At 40.9% G+C, this 14,550-nt stretch overlaps 1 protein-coding gene across 2 annotated transcripts in view; it reads right to left on the bottom strand.

The window, feature by feature from the left end:
- Positions 1-107: 107 nt before the first annotated feature.
- Positions 108-14,550, bottom strand: part of LOC148727888 (uncharacterized) — a 34,352-nt gene continuing 19,909 nt past the window's right edge. Inside the window, exons 1-4 of one of the 2 annotated variants that reach the window (XR_016002342.1) lie at positions 12,881-13,102; positions 8,895-9,009; positions 8,146-8,197; positions 108-181 (exon numbers count right to left, since the gene is read on the bottom strand). The gene's annotated coding sequence lies outside the window, so the exon portion shown is untranslated. Of the gene's footprint in view, positions 182-1,983; positions 2,026-8,145; positions 8,198-8,894; positions 9,010-12,880 lie in introns of those variants that run through there. The other variant, XR_016002343.1, reaches the window with a different exon arrangement.

Raw genomic sequence — 14,550 nt, 5'->3', positions numbered from 1 at the left:
TTTAAGGTGACATGATATTACCCAGTTCTTGTTTCATCTTCTCAGCTGTTCACAAGTGTTCTCCACTATTTCTATCGCCTTCACACTTGTGCAAGGAAATGAGTATGTAGCTATCAAGATACCATAGGGGAAACTGCACACTATGGTTCCAGATCTGTTATGATGTGACATTGCATATACACTGAAGAAACAGAACAGAGAAACATTTATCAATAACATGAGTACTCGGGTAAATCAGTGGAAAACAAATCACACCAAAAAAAAACATTTGGGGGGTATTGTTAAATTGTATTTATCAACATGATTTCAAGTTGACTATCTGAAAATTTGCAAACAATAATGGTATAATGGCCTGCAAATGGTAGAGTTGGTGTAAAATTGTAATTTTATTGAAATCACAAACAGAGTCCGGGAAGCTTAGAGCTCACCAAGCTGGTTATACAAGTATGCCACAAATATCTTCCTCTATGTCTATACCTGTGTGAAACCCCAAATATGGTGAGTCCGTGGGTTATGAAGATGTGAACTATTGTGGATTGCAGTTAAGCAATGGAAGGGCCAGGTCACGCATATTAATAAGAAGTTCACATTATTTGATAAACAGACATCTGAATTTTTAAATACTTTTTTTATGAACTCCCATGAGTGTAGAAGATAGATTTGATCCTCAGAATATAAATACAATATCATGCTGACAAGTGATGAGAATAATTAAAAAAAAAAATTAATTAGTGGGTTATTAGTTGATCAAATATCAAATTCTCCAAACTAACATCATAAGAATTGTATGGCAGACAGTAAGGAGAATTGCTTGTGTGATCTTGGGAGTTAAAAGACCTTTGTTCACATCTTTTCTTATGAAGTTTTTGTTATGAATACCAAGATTTTAATAGAGTAACTGTTGTGGATGTAGAGTGCGTGACATGTTTTGTCGAGTTCATGAACCCAAAAGGGTGTCGGGTAAAAGAGAGAAAACGCATGTGCTCGAAGTTTTGGGAATAAATATAACCTTGTGTTTCATTATCTGGTTGGTTTGAGTGTGTAACATTGGCGACCCTGCCAGGACTGGACCGAAGAGGCTTATCATCGACGAAGAACTGCCTTGGGTTGTGAAGGACAAAGTAATTGGCACGCTTGATTGATTCGTCGAGCGCGAGTTGGTTGTGGTCGATTGCTGTCGACGGCGGACTGATCTTGACGTAAAGTGTCGCATTTCTTTTGTGAACGGCTGATTGCACTATTGGTGAGTACGAAAGATTATTTCTTGGAAGTATGATGGACACCGAGAGTCTGCAGATCGAAATTCAGGCCACGTTGTGTTCCTTGAGCGAGGAAAGGCTTAAAGAAGTTTGTAGTGGGCTGAACATTACTGTACCGCCTGAGAGCAAGGGAAGGTTGGTTTTTATCCGAGCTCTAAATAAATACCTCGAAACGGAAGAATTAGATAATGAGAAGCTCAAAGTGTTGTCGTCATCTCTAAGTATGCAGGGAAAATTTGTACCGGAACAGAAAACGGAACCGCCGAAAGCTTCTGAAAATAGTAAGGCGACCGTCAAAATAGAGCAAAATCCCGCGGTGTCAATTTCAAAATTCAAACGCGACTTCAAGATTTCGGGCCAGATTGGCGACGCGTCGCAGAAGGATCGTTTGAGTTTTTCCTCGCTAGTACACCAAATTGAGAATGGGTTAAAGAACGACTATACAGAGGATGAAATCAAAGAGGCTGTGATAAAAGCGATAAATCCGGCGTTAAGCCTAAGAAGTTATTTGGAGGGTAAGGTAGATTTAACACTGGCCAAATTGAGGAGAATTATGCGTTCTCATTATCAGGAGAGAACAGCAACCGAACTATATCATCAGTTGAGCTCAACTGTCCAACAGCCAAAGGAAAAACCTCAAGAATTCTTGATCCGCCTTCTCGATTTGAAACAGAAGATCTTGTTTGCATCTCAAGAAACTGACTCGGACCTGAAATATGATCCTACCTTAGTACATGGCATGTTTGTCCATAGTTTTTCCCTTGGCCTGCAAAATGAGAATATCAAGATCGAAATGAAGCCCTACTTGGAAAAGAAATTTATAAGCGATGAAGAACTATTCGAGAAATTAAATGTGTGTTTCAGTGACGAACTGGAGCGATCACAGAAATTCGGTTCACAGCTAACCCCCAAGGTAAATACTGTTCAAAAGGGAGGGGACAAGCAGGAGACAAAGAATAATGGGGTGGAGGAAGGTCTCATGAAAGAACTAAGGGAGCTCAAGGCAGAGGTGGCCGCAGTCAAAGAGAGAGTTCGGGCCCCACTCCGGGTTCAAACCCCCCTCACACAACAGCCTATGAGACAACCCCCACTGTGTAGGACCTGCCAACAAAGTGGGAATGGATGGCCGTGCAACCATTGCTTCAGGTGTGGGGCGAGTGGCCATTATGTACGCGAGTGTAATGCCCAATTCAGCCGACGCTCTCCAGCAGAATTCCAGGGAAACGGCCAGAGGTCACGTCCATGGGACAGGGTGTGACCAGGCAAGAAAACCAGTCCCGTTACGTGCAGTGTGGAAAACAAAGCACAGACCATGTACCACTTAACCGCGGCGGAGCCTGTAAGACCAATAGATATTATTCAAAAGAATGTCAAGTAAAATACAGAGCTGTGCATAAACCAGTTTGCATGGCTATACAGGAACCTGAGAAACAGAAAGCAGCCGGAGATGATGGCCATGATTTGAACACGACGTTTCCCTGCCACCTGACGCCAAGGCAGCAGCTCGGACTGACAAAAATCGTGGGACGGAGGTGCGTGGTAAAATGCCTAATGCAGGGAAAGGAAGTGGAGGCATTATGGGATACAGGTTCCCAGGTTTGTGTTGTGTCAAGGAAGTGGCAACAAACTCACTTACCGCTGGAGGTGTTAAGAAATGTTGAAGAGTTGTTGGGAGCAGGAGAAGAGCTGAATTTGGAAGCGATGAATGGGACAAACATTCCATTTGACGGTTGGATTGAGATCGGGTTTAAGTTGGCTGGGGACGATACAACTGCTCATGAGCTGACAGTTCCAGTACTGGTGGGACAAAAGGAAAAAGAGTACCCAATCATTGGCTTCAATGTTATAGAAGAAATCCTCGCTCAATATGGTGGAAACCACCAAGCGGCAAGTAACATCATTCAGCAGTCATTCCCTTCAATTCATCATACTCGCATAGGTACCCTGATCAATTTGATCCAGTCAAGAACACAGGATACCGGTACTGCAGCTGTTAAAGTCGGAAAGAGAGATGTTATGCTGCCAAAAGGAGAGGCAACGACAGTTAAGTGTCAAACTCACCTCGGACCAGTTCCAGAGGGGATGCCAGTAATATTTGAGCCCAAGGAAGACAGCGAGCTCCCAGACGGACTGGAATTGGGCGAGGAACTTACTAAAATAACCCCGGGAACCTCTAGTCACGTGGCCGTCGTGGTCCAAAACAATACAGACAGAAACATCTTGTTAAAGCGCAGAACAGAATTGGGCCGGATACACCTGGTAAAGTCAGTTCTACCAATTCCAAACACTCCCGACTCGTACTCTCGAGGAGACGAGGATTCTTACCCTGAAGCTACCTCGCATCCTGGTCAGGAACAAGATGGATGGGAGCCACCAGTTGACTTGAGTCAGCTAGAAGACAATGAACAATTGATCGTCCACGAAATGCTACGGCAAGAAGCTGGAGCCTTTGCAAGAAACGACGATGATGTTGGCTGCGTGGAGAACTTGGTGCTGGATATCCAGTTAAAGGACAATGAGCCAGTACGGAAGAACTATATCTCCATCCCCAAGCCACTCTATGGGGAAGTGAAAGAGTACTTAGAAGACTTGATTAATCGAAATTGGATCTGCAAGTCCCGTTCGGCTTACTCCTCACCCATGGTCTGTGTTCGCAAAAAGGATGGAAGTCTGCGACTTTGTATTGATTATCGAGAATTGAACAAGAAAACATATCCAGAACGACAGCCGATTCCCCGTATACAGGATATCTTAAATGGCCTAGGCGGCAACAGATGGTTTACAGTTCTGGACCAAGGGAAGGCCTACCACCAAGGCTTTATGACAGAAGAAAGCCGCCCCCTGACTGCATTCGTGACCCCCTGGGGATTGTATCAATGGAATAGAATACCGTTCGGGCTAATGAATGCACCGGCGGCATTCCAAAGGTGCATGAATGAATGTCTAGATGGCTTACGTGACAACATCTGTATCCCCTACCTGGATGATGTCTTGGTGTATAGTACGACCTTTGAGCAACACGTTCAGGATGTCCCACAAGTCCTGCGCCGACTGCAGGAACATGGGATAAAGTTAAAGCCATCAAAGTGCAAGCTCTTCCAACGACAAGTTAGATATTTGGGGCGGGTTGTTTCCGGCGATGGCTACTCTCTAGACCCAGAGGACACGGCCGCCGTACACAACTTGGCGAAACAAAAACCAGCAACAGTGGATGATGTGCGTAAACTGCTGGGGTTCCTGAGTTACTACAGGCAATACATCCAGGATTTCTCACGCATAGCTAAGCCCCTGTACGATCTAATGGCTGGCCCTGATCTATTGGCTAATAATCATAAGGTAACATGGACAGAGGAACATCAGAAGCGGCTTGACATGCTGGTCGACCGACTAACTTCTCCTCCAGTGATGGCATTTCCCGACTTTACGAAGCCATTTGTACTTCACACAGACGCCTCACAAGAGGGACTTGGAGCTGTATTGTATCAAGAACAGGACGGGGAGCTCAGAGTTCTAGGTTATGCCTCTAGGACACTAACTCCAGCAGAGAAAAATTACCACATGCACGCGGGAAAACTGGAGTTCCTTGCCCTCAAATGGGCAGTAACTGAGAAGTTCCGTGATTACTTGTACTACTCCACCTTCTTCACTGTTTACACCGACAACAATCCACTAACTTACATTCTGTCGTCAGCTAAGTTGTCTGCAGTAGGGCACCGGTGGGTGGCAGAACTGGCAGATTTTAATTTTAACATCAAGTATCGGCCTGGCAAATCTAACATTGATGCGGATGTACTATCTCGCCTACCGCTAGATTTCAGTGCATACATGGAAACCTGTATTGCAGAAATGGAAAAGGACGCAATTTGTGCAACAAGTCAAGCAGTGATACATCAGGAAACAGACGCCACACCCTGGGTGGCAGCAGTTTCAGCAAGAGTTGGCATTGCTCACGCAGAACCGGGCGTCACAGATTTGGTTTTTCGCCAACTTACTTTAGAAGAAATATTAAGGGCTCAACGGGAAGACCCCGACATCTCACGAATCCTGGCCTACAAGAAACGGGGATATCCCCCACCAGGAGGAGAGCGGAAAAATGAGACTCGTACAACATCTTGCTACTTGAGAGCATGGAATAAACTCCATATATCAGCGGACGGGATTCTGTGGCGCCAAACTAAGAGTCGATTGCAGCTAGTATTACCCACAAAGTTTAAACAGTTGGTTTACCAAGAGCTTCACATTGAAATGGGTCATCTGGGTGCAGATCGAGTGGTGGACTTAGCGAGATCTAGGTTCTATTGGCCTTACATGCAAGAGGAAATCGAGTATTTCATCGCCAACAAGTGTCACTGCATCCAGCAAAAGAAGCCCCAAACCTCCCCTAGAGCACCAATGGAGAGCATTACGACAACTGCCCCTTTTGAGATGGTGTCTATAGACTTTCTTCATTTGGAGAAAAGCCAACGGGGATTTGAATACATTTTGCTGATAGTAGATCACTTCACAAGGTTTGCACAGGCCTACCCAACCCGAAACAAGACAGCACGAACGGTGGCTGAAAAGATTTACAATGACTTTGTACCACGATTCGGATTCCCAGCCCGTATACACAGTGATCAAGGAGGAGAATTTGAGAACAATCTCTTCCATCAACTACATAAGTTGTCTGGCGTTTCCAAGTCTCGCACCAGCCCCTACCACCCTCAAGGGAATGGGCAAGTGGAGAGGATGAACCGCACGCTATTGTCTATGCTGCGAACACTCCCAGATTTGAAGAAACGAAAGTGGGATGAATCACTCAACAAGATGATCCACGCGTACAATTGCACGAAGCATGAGGCGACAGGATACGCTCCGTATTACTTGTTGTTTGGAAGAACACCCCGCCTGCCCATCGACCTGATTTTCAATTTGAATCAAGAGAGTACAGAGGGAGATTATAACACTTACGTCCAAAACTGGCAGCATGATATGAAGGAGGCATACCGGATAGCTCAACAGAATGCAAAGAAGACTGCCGAGCGCGGCAAGCAATATTACAACAAGAGAGTCTCAGGTGGCGTTCTTCAGCCAGGCGATCGGGTGCTAGTTAGAAATTTAACAGAGCGTGGTGGCCCCGGAAAATTACGATCCCATTGGGAGTGCGCTATCCACGTTGTGGTTAAACGAATGGGGGCTCAAAGCCCAGTCTACAAAGTGAAGCCCGAGAGTGGAGGTGGCCGCGCAAGAGTACTTCACCGGAATTTACTACTGCCTTGTGACGCTTTGGAAGCAGATGCCCCAAATCTGGGATTTGGTACACGACCCCCAAAATCAGCAGTAGAGAAACGACTTTTGTCTGTTTCGGGAAATGACCTACAGAATTCGGGGAAAGATGATGATGATTTCGGTAGTGTGGACCTTGTAGAGGAAATACCTACTGAAGTAAGAACTTCAAACTCAGTGTCTCCAGGACGCGATTTGCCTTCAGAGTCAATTGAGGATTCTGCGACTACTGAGGGCACCAATGGGCCATCCAGCGAAATACAACTTGCAAATGAAGGAAGTGCTGACAATGACGGATCAGAGGGAGAGGATATTGCTGAGCAGGACATGTGGACTCGGCCGCAGCGCCAAAGGAGACCGCCGCAGATCTTAACTTACAACTCCCTGGGAAATCCACAGTACCAGTCGGCTGAGCCAGGATTCAGCAGTTCACGCGTTAACGCCATTCAAGCTCCAGCTATCACAGCTATTCATCCGGGAACACCCCTGTATTTCTGGGTGTGGCCATGCTGTTTCCAACCTGTCTACTACTCGAGGGCTTGAGAGGAGCCTCTTATAAGACTCAAACATTAAAAAAAAAAAAAAAAAAAAAGAAAATCAAAAGCACGCAAGGTGCTGAAGGAGACAATGTCAAACAACAGCTACAGTAGCTGCAGAGAACCCTGATAAATAGTTTTGTAATATTTAGAAGAACACTTTCATTTTCGGCGGGGGAGTGTGTAGAGTGCGTGACATGTTTTGTCGAGTTCATGAACCCAAAAGGGTGTCGGGTAAAAGAGAGAAAACGCATGTGCTCGAAGTTTTGGGAATAAATATAACCTTGTGTTTCATTATCTGGTTGGTTTGAGTGTGTAACATGGACACAGGGAATGGGTAAAAAAAAAAAAAAAAAAAACCCTGGCCGATACAAAGTGTATGTTGACAAATTTTCTTCCCTCTCAACTCAGCAGAGAAAATTTACATTACCTACAAAAATTCTTTCTGTAGATAATTTATTTAATCTCTTGATCACCATTTGCAGATCACCTTTTGGCAAGCAGCAGAGTTTGTGGGAAAATGAAAGAAGGATTGAGGATCCTAGAAAACCATTATTTCTGTTCAAAGAATTTAAGACATTGCTTTACAGTCAATGTAATTATGTTTTGAGGATTCTGTAAAAATATAAATACAGCTGTACCCCTCCCTGCTGGTGTTTATGACTCCCACCATCCCCTAGGAACTGTAATTCAAAATTCCAGTTTGGCTGATTACAATTATTTACAAAACATTCCCTATGAAAGTGGACCACCTGGACATAAATTGCCTTATAATCCCTCACTTCTCTCTAGCCCTTAAGTGGGAAGCTTTGCAGATTAATGATAAACAAAGAGTTTCTCCTACTTCCTGCCCTAAAATCTCTCATCTTATACTCTTCTCATGTCTATTCCACACTCCTCCCACACCCCTCCCACACCCCTCCTACACCACTCCTACACCCCTCCCATTTCTCTCCCAACCCTTTCAGCTCCCTATTTCCCTGAAATCCCATACATTTCACTATTCCACTAAATCTTATAATTTGAATCTGGGAAATTTCTTGTAACCAACCTAATTTTCTTCAAATTAGAAAAACAGAACCTACCTTGTTCTTCAGCTGTTGTGGTAAAGATAACAAGAAACTGGGTATAGTATTTCTGCAAAAATCAAGAAGACCCACATCAAAACAATATCAAGCTGACAAGTGATGAGAAATAAAGAAAAATATTACTTAATTAAGGGAATTATTAGTTGATCCAATACCAAATTCTCAGAACTAAGTTCATAAGAATTGTTCAACAGACAGCAAGGAGAATTCCTCATGAGATCTTGGGATTGAAAGGGTTAGGTTCACCATCAAATGTTGATATTTATTATCAAGGGGCAACTTAAAACAAATGTCCACAAACCTTTCACTTCCAAAGATATACAGAATTAAAATCATATTGCAATAACACTTTACACCTCGATACCAGTATGCAAATTCTCTCTACTGTTCTCTTCACATTTCTTAAAGTGCTGACAAGGAGAATTTGTTTACCAATCAAGAGGTTCTTTCTTGGTGATCATTATCTTTATTCTCCTAACATTAATGCTTGATTCAGGGCTAATATTGTAAGGAGAAATTAGATGCTAGTTTCTATTAGAAGTCAAAGGGTTAAAGACTCATACAGAGAAGCAGTGACAACTAAGAAAATTATCAACTAGTTTGTAGGGGATATTGCTTTGATACCATACCAATTTCTCAGGATTGACTAAGAAAAAAACAAATTGTCATCCACAAGGAGAATTAGCTCTATGGTAACAGGAGAATAAAGCATTTTAAGTATACAGGCCAAATATAGCAACTTTTACCTGATTCAGATCTTTGAGGTTCCCATATAAGTAGATTAAATCTCCCTGTTTGGTCAAGAAAATCACACCATCAAGAATGGTGCCAACAAACAGATGTTCTGTGGATGTATATCAGCTATAAATGGGAAATGAAACAATGTTCAGTATTCACGGATGGTGCTCTGGTTTAAATCTGATCTTTAGAGAGGGACTTCTATGCATCAACACAACTGTGCGACCAAGACTTGGAGTTAAACTATGTTCAGGAGCATTTTTCAACACCAATCCAGACTAGACACCATTAACTTGTGCTACAAAATAGTATTTCATGTATCACTATTGGATGAGAGCCTGTGAAAAATCTGTGAACAATGTGTGAAATATCATCTGACACAGAAACACCCTGTGAAAAAACCTGTGAATTTTGCAAGGGCTAAATTTTGGTGAAAAATCACAAAATTTAGAACCTGTGAAAAAACCTGTGAATTTTAAGAACTGTGAAAAAACATGTGAGCAAAATATGAAGAAAATCTGCTTTTAAAACCTATGAAATAACCTCTGAAGAAATTTCACTGAAAACATGCTTAAAAAACCTGTGAAAAAACATGTGAGTTGCCAAATTGTAGAATTGGCTATCCAGACCAATCTAAGAAATTGCAGGATTTGGTTAAATCTTGCAATTCTTTGATTAACCAGGCCAATCATCTCATTTGTGCGGACATTGCCACATGATACACATTGAAATCCGCAGGCTCAATTGGCGGGCCCAATCTTGAAATTATTTGTTTTGCTTTGATACGTTGTTTTTTGACAAATTGAAATTGGTTTTCATGTGTCTGTCTTGTGAATTTCATCATATATAACATTGTCAAAGAAGCTGGGGATCCACTTGCCTTGTGGATCTGCAGACTATTTTGACAATTGTCAATAACAGGACATATTGAAAACTGACAATTTTGTTTTTTATGACAACAAATTGTCAAATTGTCTGCTCTTGCTCATTTATATGTCACATCAATTATAAGTTCACTTGTCAGCTGTCTGCTTACAGACAATCAAAATTAGGCAATAAGCGTGCAATAATTTCTGTGGTTATCATTAAATCTTACTTTGCTCATAATGGGATTTAATAGGGTATATACGGTAAAATTAAATGAAAATCCAAAGAATTTTTACATCCTGTGAACCACAAGTTTTTCCATGATTTTTCCCTATGATTATGATAAAAATATCAAAATAAGAAAAAAAATACATATGAAGCACGATCCTCGCAGTAGATAGCGCTATTTAAGCAATAGCGAAAATCAGACCTTAAAAAAATCAGGCCTGTACGGGATTCGAACCACTGACCTCTGCGATACTAGTGCAGCGCTCTACCAATTGAGCTAACAAGCCAACTGGGAGCAGGCCGTTAAGTTGATTCGTAATAAGCCCGTGAAAGTGATAAATGAGATACAATGAAATATATGAAGTTCATATATTTTGTACTGCGGTATTAGATACATACAATGCACGATCCTCGCAGTAGACAGCGCTATTTAAGCAATAGTGAAATTCAGACCTGAAAAAAATCAGGCCTGTACGGGATTTGAACCACTGACCTCTGCGATACTAGTGCAGCGCTCTACCAATTGAGCTAACAAGCCAACTGGGAGCAGGCCATTAAGTTGATTCGTAATAAAAATCAGGCCATACAGCCCTGATTTTTGCTATTGCTTATTAATAGCGCTATCTACTGCGAGGATCGTGCATCATATGTATCTAATACCGCAGTACAAAATGCTCGAAATGTCAGCTTTTGTAATCGTTACGGTGGCCAATTTCTCATTTCAACTTTGTTGATATATCCAAATTATTTTGTCACCCCCACCGATGCAGCCCCAAACAGTTTTTTTAGAAACTATCAGCCTTTATTCACTAATATATATACTGGCTTCATCATTATGTCACCAGGTAGCTTATAAAAGAACTATTTGTTATAAGTGGTGTGTTTCAATAGAGCTACAGAGGGAGTACATACAGAGGTAGCTTTTAGAGCAATTGCAAATGTAACTGACAGTATTTTCTGTAAACTAAGCCAATTTCATGTACATCCATCATGATATTTAGTAAAATGTGTCCAACTTGGCCTTTTTTTATGTCAGTACTATTAAATTTTAACATTAAATGATGCTTGATGTTTGGTCAAATTACTGGAAATTAACAAGTCAGGAAGATTTACTTCAAAGGATTCAATATGATGCCAATATTGTTTATGTGGTGGCACTGCAGTGGCTTGAGTGCACTCTCTCGATGAGAGCTAGTGAAGTAGTTGAAAGACAAGGAAAGTTTGACTGGTATAGAAAGAATTTAAAAGGAAGAACAAGATGTTACAATTAGGTAAGATTAATGTGGTGATATAAAGACAATTAGTTGAGTACATGTATATCTTCCAAAATATGAGTAACCAATCCTTAATTCACAATTTAAGGTCTGCTAGTCTAGCTATATATAGATGATACAGATGGAATGTATATCATCAAACTCATCATGTGTGGATCGATCAGTAAATATAAGGTAAGGGTGATTATTTTGTAACCTGTAGCAGTTAAAAAAATAATCATGTGCATACAATGTATACAAGAATCGTGGAGTCAGGTCATCTGAGACAGTGAATATGGTGACTGTGGTACTAACAGCTGGAAACAAACTTATAATCAATGATATTTTTGTAGTTTATTTTAAAATATATGTCCATGTGGTACTTATCTTGCTAATGTGACAGCGGAACATTTTGTTGTTGGCATTACAAAATATTTCAAACCTCATCAACTTTAACTAAAATAAGTTACTTTTTGCACTGTGCAAAAAGTAACTTTTCCAGATGTCTTTAAAACTAATTAATAAGTCTTTGGATGGTGAAAGAGCTCCTAATTTGTCTAAAAAACACCTTAATCTAATTTTCTCACAAACTTTTAAAGATTCTGCACATCTCACAAGCAATCCTTGTGCAATTAAAAGGCTGGGAAATGTGTGCACTGTTAGTACCTCCTGTGGTCTCATACAAAGCCATAGAAAACTTTCCTAAGGGTTTGTATCAGGGCTTTTATCTGGAATATATCTGGTAGCACTCCAGGTTACTTCATTATGTGTACCGTGAGATGTCATAGTCTTGCCAGTTTTTGACAGAAAGGTTTCAGGTGAAACGAGAAAGCGTCTTCACTGGAGCACCTACAAAATTACAGTTTTCTATTTTTTGACAGCATGCCTTCTGCTATCCCACAATGTTTAACAAAACAATTCGTGAAAACGTGTAACGCAACGAGTTACGCGTGACAGAACAGTCTGCTTGCAAAACATGCAGTTCCTTAAATGCAAATCAGAAATAGCTAAAGCACTGCTGACACAACAGTTTGGTTATGGTGCCTATTAATAATCTCCGCTCTGACGAAGGGCTAACGCTCGAAACGTCAGCTTTTAAACTCTTTATGTGGCCACTTTACATTGGGCCATGCCATTTAATATCTGCACCCCCCCTATTGAAGGCCTGGGATTTCTTAGGGGGAGGAGGGTCAATGCTGTATTTTTTCTTAGAGGGGTTGAACCATATTTCTGAGAGGGGTCACCATAAAGTACCCTTGACAGAAATTCTCACGAGTAGTTTCTGAAGGGGGTTCAGTTGGTTTGCTTGATAGCTACATAAAATTCTGAAGGGGATAATTTCAGGCAATTCTGAAGGGGGTTGAAAAATTTATTTTCTGGAGGGGTGTTGCAGGAAAGCCTTCAATGGGGGGGGTGTGGATTTTAAATGGAATGGCCCATTATCAACTTGGTTGATAAAACCAAATTACCAATTAATACTCTGTTTCGTAGCATCTAAAACAAAGTTGTGGGGGGTTAAATTGAGAGAAGCTGATTTACCTCTGAAGCGAGGTCTTGAAAGTTGTTTCATTCGCGTTGCCAGAACTGTGTATCGTTAGAAAAATATTGTAAACAGCGAACTTCACAAAACAATATGAAACAAATACCTTAGACGAACTCACTCCAGGCCTCCCCTGATTGCATCTGTTAATCTCTTCTTTCTTGGCCTTACGTACCCTTCCCTTAGTTCATCTGAAGCACTTAACGCTTAGTCTAAGTCAATATTTTAGGTAGCAGAACAAACATCAGTCTACTAGAAGAGGAAAACTCAAGGTTATGTAGTTATCGACAGGCATTCCTATCATATTAGTTACCAGTCTCTTTCAGAATTTCATTGGTTCCCAGCTTCTCGTAGCCGAAAAGGAGCCGAAAGCAGCGGAAAGCTGCCGAAAGCAGGTCGGAAAAATAAGTGCTATTTGAAGATTTTATGATCATAATGGTGCATCATTTAAAAGGCTTCAAAAATAATTTTTGTTTGTATATTATCAAAGTCATATTTCAAAGTATCACATCACCTACTATGGCATCGGAAATTTATCAGGGGAATTCATTAGCGGAATTTCCCTTTCAGGGGTGCATGTATCCGATCAATGACCATCACGACACAAGAACAATAGATTATAGATGTTTCTTTAGTCGGTGCGTAACTGGCGTCGCTTTCCTAACACTGAGATCAATTTTTTAGATGAATTCGAGCAGTAATCGCGGATTTCGTGTATATATATTTAATTCACAGTAGTCAGCCTCTTTGTTCACCGGCAAGACTTCTGACATTTTAGCTTGAATTTCAAGATAGGTAAATAGCAGTTTTCCATCTACTTAACAAGACTAACCGCCATATCGATGAAGGTCTGCGATAAATGTTTGTTACCCAAACAGCATCTTTCATAACATAAAAAGAAACATGATAGGTACATCTTGCTGTTTTCTGATCGATGTTCCATCGTGGGTGTGAGATAAATTTTGTCTTCGAATCCAAAGTCACAACAGAAAAAGGAAGAAGAAATATTTTAAAAAAATATCATGACAATCATTCAATAAATTTTTTAAACTTTTCGCGTGGTTACTGAAATATCTTTCAAACTTTCAGAAGGAATGGGTAAAACTAAGAAAAGCACATTACGAGATTTTCCCAAAGTCTTAAACTCCCAAGAATTTGTTGTATTTGTTATGCGTCATCGCTTCCAATTTCTTGGATTACGACGTACTGTGCAACACGAGAGTTTCACTTGAGATCGGGAATTGTGTAATACATAATTTTTGAAATAGTTTAGTATCGAAGGGAAATTTCCCTTGCATTGCAAGCTCAAGTGCATCTGACCTATGACCATCACGCCATATTTGTTTCCAAAAACAATAGTTTGACTGCTTCGATGCATAAGTTAATTTAGTTGCGTTTCTAACACTGATGGCCGTTTAAGAATTAATTTCAAGTTCTAATTATTCGATTTGTGCATGATTCATAACGTTAATCAGCCTCATCATGCGCTGTCAAGACTTTTGACAATTCACTGAACTTGAATTTCAAGGTAGGTTGATAACATTTTTGCAATGTACTTACTCAGCAAGACTAACTACACATCGATGATAGAGGTTTGCTGGACAAACGGCATCTTTCATGACATGACAAGAAATATCGCTGCATCTTTGTCGTTTTCTGACAGCCTTTGTTAGTCGCTACGACCTAAGATATGTTACGTGCTTTTAAAAACAGTCACAACAGAAATGTAAAACACCATATCGATGGAGGTCTGTGATAAATAAAAATCTTCAATCA

This window comes from Stylophora pistillata, chromosome 6, assembly GCF_964205215.1.
Source record: "Stylophora pistillata chromosome 6, jaStyPist1.2, whole genome shotgun sequence".
Taxonomy (NCBI): Eukaryota; Metazoa; Cnidaria; class Anthozoa; order Scleractinia; family Pocilloporidae; genus Stylophora; species Stylophora pistillata.
The sequence above is the reverse complement of the archived record's forward strand: the minus strand, read 5'-3'. Positions and strand labels throughout refer to the sequence as shown.